The following is a 6,906-nucleotide window of genomic DNA, read 5'->3' as shown; positions in this document are numbered from 1 at the left end:
TGATGAAAAGTCAAGTAAAATGAGGACTGAAAAAATGTCTGTTTGATTTAGTATCCTGAAGATAACAGGTAGCCTTAGAAAGATCTTTTCCCATGGGGCTACAGGGGCAGCAGCCTCTGCAAGATCTTTGTGATTGTCCATGCGTGGATCTGTTCCAGCTCATCCCAAAGATGGAAGGGGAGGAACTCATAATTACATTTTCCATCAGCAACTTGGGACGCAGTTGAAGCTGGCAAAGAGGAAGACTGAAGGTGCAGTGCTTGGCTGACTGGACCAGAAGCGCAGTACAGCGCATTGTCGCCCCCTAGTGGCCAGCTAGGGGGTCAGGCTGCATCTCGCAGCCACACTGCTGCCGCCGGAGCAGCCTCTGCCTGTTTCCTTTCTTCCTCTGTGCTTTGTGAGACGGTTTCTGTGTCAGAAGTTTTAGGAGCCGCTTATTTTCGTCATATATATACATACACGTATAAACATAATTTGCAACTATTAGCTGAAGAGTCTCAGCAGTGTACAGAACTGGTACACATTATGGTCCTCTTTAAAAACTGGACAGTCTGTTATCGTGCAAATTTGAGAAATGTAGCAATGGCTATTGGCTCTAAGTTGATTTCCATTCGCAAGTGTAACCTATTTTCTACACAGCTTCCAGAGCAAACTTATAGAGATGGAAATGAGAATGCTTTACTCCACTGCTCAGAATCTCCGATGTCTTCCCATCACACCTAGAATACCATCTGGACTGCTTCTGGTGTTGACGTCTCCAGGCCCCACCTCATGTCCTAGCCTGCGCCATCTTTCTCTGGCCTCTTGGACGTTCCCAGAACATGTCCAGCTTGTTTCCGTCTCACCACCTTTGCAATTGCTGTCCCTCTATCTAAAACGTGGTTCTACATCTGTGCAAGCCTTGTCCTCCCCAAAGTCACTGTCTAGCCCTGCTTTGTTTTCCTCCATAGCGCGTAGTCCTGCAATTTTATTCTGTATTTGTTTGCTTATCGTCTGTCTCTCTGAATGGAATATAAACTCCCCGAGCACTGGAGAGATTGTGTCTGCTTGTCCCCTGGCACAGAGCAGGAGCTAAATGAACACAAGACAAATAATGAATAAAGGAATGCTAAGACATTGGCTACGTGGATGTCAAAAATCCTGCTTTGGATGCTTCATGTCAAAGTGTTTTTTTTTTTTTTAAAGATTTTTATTTATTTTATTTTTTGCCCCCAAAGCCCCAGTAGATAGTTGTATGTCATAGCTGCACACCCTTCTAGTTGCTGTATGTGGGACTCGGCCTCAGGATGGACAGAGAAGTGGTGCCTTGATGCGCACCCGGGATCCAAACCAGGGCCGCCAGCATCGCAGCGCGCGCACTTAACCACCAAGCCACAGGGCCGGCCCCAAAGTGTTTTGTTTTGAGTTTCTAAGAACAAGCCAACAGCAGTGAGGGAATAAAACAAGATCCACTCCCATTGTCATTCTGGAGATACATAAGTAGCCTAAATCACACCAGTGACAAAAGAAATCACTTCAGGGCACTGGCTAGTCATTGGTTACATTTTTACAAGTCTTTTAGCATCCTCTCAAATGAACATTTTACCAAATTTTCTCAAAAGAGGAAAACAGCTAATCAAAGACCTTGGAAAATTACATATTGAAAATAATCAGTAAAAATTATTAATACACTCTCCCCCAAATGATACAAATTAGATAATTCCTGGGTGTCTAGTCTTTTCTCTCCTGCAGATGGGAATCATCACAGTCACCTGGCCCAGTGTGTGTTGTGGAGAAAGAAGCATAACAGACAGGATTCCTCTTGTTTTCCTGATTTACCGGCTGCACAGACCAGCTCTTGTGAGCCTCACTTCCCGGTGCCCGTGTGGGTTGGGATCCTTGCATCGCGCCCCTCGTGCCCTTCTGCGGGTGGGCCTGAGGCTGCTGTTGATCAGCAAGGCCAGGAGTCAGAAAGTAGAGGCAGACAGGCGGGGTGAGGGTAGGGAGATCAGGTACGAGCTGGAACCTGCTGGGCACCTCTGCATCTGTCTGGCCGTCACCACATCTTACTGCAATGACCTTCAGGGAGCAACGGCCATTGCTTTACTTCTGCCTTTCAAATTTCACACAAGTTCCTCTTTTGGCAAACTCTAACTGGAACTATTCAGGGAAAGCAATGCTGGGAGATATAGTTCCCAGTTTAACCAAGTTGACAGAACACAAGCCACCTATGTGGTCAAGAAGACCACTCTCAGGAGGTGAGACCAGAAGGATGAGAATGTGTCAACCACATGAAGCGTCTAGGCAACACACAGAGGGGACGGTATGCACAAAGACTTAGCTTATGGGAAGAATAGAAAACAGACCCGGGTGGGCTGGATCATAGGGAGAGAGGGGGAGAATGGTATTAAATAAAGGTAAGCTATAAGTAGGGAATGGCCAGATCATTGTGGGCTTTATATGGTAAGGGATTTGGATTTTATCTGAAGTGCAAGTTATTGAAGGGCTTTAAGCAGGGAAGTGACATGATCAGATCTGAGTTTTCAAAAGCTCACACTGGCTACTGTGAGCTGGGATGGATTGTGGTGGTGCAAGAGAGGAGGCACCAGAGAACACCCTTGCACATACATGTTTGTATGTGTACGTGGGTGTTTCTGTAATCCAGATGCCCAGAAGGGGTATCTCTCCCTCAAGAGGTAAGCACATTTTACCTGTAGATATGTATCCAAATTGCTTCAATACCACCTCCTTGAAGAGCCTTCTATGACCCTGCCATCTAGGTGTGCCCACCCCTGATCTTTACTTCAAGGCACCTATTTATTTTCTTCTTAGCACAGAAATGATGTATAAGATCTTGTGTTTATTTACTTTTTTATCACCTTTCTTTCCCATGAAGACAAGCCCCTGTCGTATTCCCCATTATATTCACTGCCTAGGACAGTGCCTGGTATAGTAGACAGACAGTAAGTGAAGATTTGTTGAATAGATAATTGCCCTCCAAAAAGCCTGAGCAAATTGATGCTTTCAGCAACAACATGTGAAAGTCTGGTTTCCAAATTCCTCAACCAAAAAGGATGTTACTACTCTTTTTTTTTGGGGGGGGCAGCAAACATAAATGATATTTTGTTGTTTGTTTACATTTTAAAATTAAAACTATAATGCAATATCTCTATGTACTAACCAGAATGGCAAAAAAACTCCACAAAAAAACATGACAAACCCCCAAATTGGAAGAATGTGGAACAACCAGAATTCTCATACATTGTTAGTGGAATGTACAGTGATACAACTGCTTGATATGCTAGTGAATGCAAAAATCCAAAAGCAAGGACCATCACATTTACATTCGAGAACACTGGAGAAACAGAAAAGAGCCTCAGAGGTACAAAGAAAAAAATAGGTCACATACAAAATCAGAATGACATTCTTGAAAGGAACACTGGAAGCTGGAAAATGATGGAGAAATATCTTCAAAATTCGGAGAGAAAATGATTTTTAATCTAGCCTAATCTAATCCAGCCAAGATATCAATCAAGTGTACCAGTAGACTAAAGACACATATGAAGAGTTGAACACTTTTACTTCCTTGTATCCTTCATCAGGAAGTTTCTGGAGGAAGAGATTCACAAAATGAGGAAGGAAACAAAGCAAAAGAAAGATGTGGAAATGGGATGATACATAAGAAAGACGCAAAGGGAACTCCTAGGATGATGGGAAAGAAAGTTCCAAGAGAAAGCAGCAAAGCTGGCACAAGAGGAGAGGGTGAAGAGCCCCAGGAATATGTCTCCAGGTTTAAAAGAAGAAGAAGTGGGAGAAGAAAAAAAAAAAAGAGACAGAAAGAGAAAGAGGAGGAAGAAGAGAAATAATTAAAAGGCAATTTAGGGCCGGCCCCGTGGCTTAGCGGTTAGGTGCGCGTGCTCTGCTACTGGCGGCCCGGGTTCGGATCCCGGGCGCGCACCGACGCACCGCTTCTCCGGCCACGCTGAGGCCGTGTCCCACATACAGCAACTAAAAGGATGTGCAACTATGACATACAACTATCTACTGGGGCTTTGGGGGAAAAAAGGAGGAGGATTGGCAATAGATGTTAGCTCAGCCAGGTCTTCCTCAGCAAAAAGAGGAGGATTAGCATGGATGTTAGCTCAGGGCTGATCTTCCTCACAAAAAAAAAAAAAGTGAGTTAGTTTTGTGCAGCATTTCTACTGCTCTGGTAGAACAAAATACATGTACACATATGAATTAAAAAGCAGCTTTAATTTTGGTGACTCTACAGATGAGTTAAATGTGGTTACATTGCATTTAAAGCTGGCATTGCACAATATAAAGATGAAAAGTAATAGTCATGCTAATAATTTAAATTTTCCTTTCATTAGAATGGCATTAAATAGAAAAGAAAAAACACCATGAAGACCATAGAAGGGAAAAAACATATTTTGGGACATTTCAGGGCACTTTTCAAGGATTCCAGCATTTTCATTTTGCACTGGGCCCTACGAATTATGTAGCCAACCTGCTTCTGAGGTCCAGTCCCTTGGTCATTTTTCTTTTCTTTTTTTTTTTTTAAATTTCCTTCTTCTTCTTCTTTTTTTTTTTTTGTGAGGAAGATCAGTCCCGAGCTAACATTCATGCCAATCCTCCTCTTTTTGCTGAGGAAGACTGGCCCTGGGCTAACCTCTATGCCTATCTTCCTCCCCTTTATATAGGACGCTGCCACACGATGCCATGGCCAAGCATCGAGTGCGCGCCCGGGATCCAAACCCTGGCAGCCAACAGCCGAGCGCGCCCTCTTAACCGCTACCCCACGGGGCACCCCACTTTGTCATTTTTCATTAGTGTGTTTTCGCTTCCTTTGCCCTCCCTTTTTTCTCTTGATTAGGTTAACTAGTGATTGTGTAATTGTTTTTAAATTTTTTCCAAAAAATGAGGATTTTGATTTATATATTATTTCTACTGCCTTTCTGTTCTATACCTCACTAATATCTGCTTTTATTTTTATCATTTCCTTTCTTCTTTCCTTTGTTTTACTGTGATGTTTTCAGGGGATTTTTGAGTTGGGAATTTAATTAATTTCTTCATTTTCTCCCATTCTCATTGACATGCCCTAGAGTTTAAATTCTGACTCCCTCAGCCACCGCCAGTCCAGCCCAGCAAATCAACAGTTGCAGAAAAGGCCAGGTCCTGAGAAGTTGCAGCTGAGGCTGATGGCCGCTAGGTGGAGACAAAGCACTGGGGAGAGAGGCCACTGTTGGCTTCTAGCGCGACTGGACACCTGGTCTAATTGCTTCCCCACCAGACTTCCACAGCCAGATCAGCCACCCACTTCCTCTTCTCCATCCCTCTCTCCCCACTCGGCCCTCACCTAGCCCTGGCAGCAGGCCAAAGAGGCCAGTCAAAAAACCGCTGCAGGCTCAGCGAAGAAAATGGAGACCATGAATCTATGGACAGCTAATTTTCCACAAGGGAGCCAAGAACATACAATGGAGAAAGGAAAGTCTCTTCAATAAATGGTGTTGGAAAAACTGGACAGCCACATGCAAAAGAATGAAAGTAGACCATTATCTCACACCATCTAACACAAAAATTAACTCAAAATGGATTAAAGACTTGAATGTAAGACCTAAAACCATAAAACTTCTAGAAGAAAACATAGGCAGTACACACTTTGACATCAGTCCTAGCATCATCTTTTCGAATACCATGTCTACTCGGGCATGGAAAACAAAAGAAAAAATAAACAAGTGGGACTACATCAAACTAAATATGTTCTGCACAGCAAATGAAACCATCAACAAAACAAAAAGACAACGTAACACTTGGCAGAAGATATTTGCAAACCATATATCTGATAAGGGGTTAATATCTAAAATATATAAAGAACTCATACATTTCAACAACATAGAAACAAACTACCCAATTAAAAAATGGGCAAAAGATCTGAACAGACATTTTTCCAAAGAAGATATACAGATGGCCAACAGACACATGAAAAGATGTTCAACATCATTAACTATGATGGAAATGCAAATCAAAACTACAATGAGATGTCACCTCATGCCTGTCAGAATGGCTATAATTAACAAGACAGGAAACAACAAGTATTGGGGAGGTTGTGGAGAAAAGGGAACTCTCATACACTGCTAGTGGGAATGTAAACTGGTGTAGCCACTACGGAAAAAATTAAGAATAGAACTACTATATGATCCAGCTATTCCACTGCTGGATATTATCCAAAGAACACAAAAACACGAATGCATAAAGATATATGCACCCCTGTGTTCATTACAGCATTATTCACAATAGCCAAGACTTGGGAACAACCTAAGTGCCCATCAAGGGATGAATGGATAAAGAAGATGTGGTATATATACACAATGGAATACTACTCAGCTATAAAAAAACAGATGAAATCTTGCTATTGGTGACAACATGGATGGACCAAGTCATAACTAGAAGATGAGAACACCGCCACCACCACCAAACAAACACATACATAAATTAGATGGGTGGTTACCAGAGGGGGAGGAAGGAGGGTGATAGGGGTGAGAGGGCACATGTGAACAGTGGTGGATGGTAATTAGTCTTTGGGTGGTGAACATGATGTAATCTACCCAGAAATCAAAATATAATGATGTACATCTGAAACTTATATAATGTTATAAACCAATGTTACCTTAATAAAAAAAAAGGAAAAAAAAAGAAAGAAAAGGGAGACCATGAAAAGAAAGTGAAGGGGCGACTGTGCCCAACCAAAGGGAGAAGAAAAGACAAACTTGACTCCGCGAGAGCAGGAGGGCAGGAGGGCACTGCAGAAGGTTCAGGCCCTGCGCTGCGGTCTTGGAGAGTGGTGGTGGCAGGGTGTGTGTATGTGTTTGTACACTCGCACTCCTCTGTCTCTTGCAAGGAGAGTGAGTTGCCTCTGAGGCTGAG

The sequence above is a fragment of the Ceratotherium simum genome, chromosome 29, assembly GCF_057802395.1.
Source record: "Ceratotherium simum simum isolate JZ-2026a chromosome 29, ASM5780239v1, whole genome shotgun sequence".
In the NCBI taxonomy this organism is placed as follows: domain Eukaryota; kingdom Metazoa; phylum Chordata; class Mammalia; order Perissodactyla; family Rhinocerotidae; genus Ceratotherium; species Ceratotherium simum.
Note: the sequence above shows the minus strand (reverse complement) of the source record.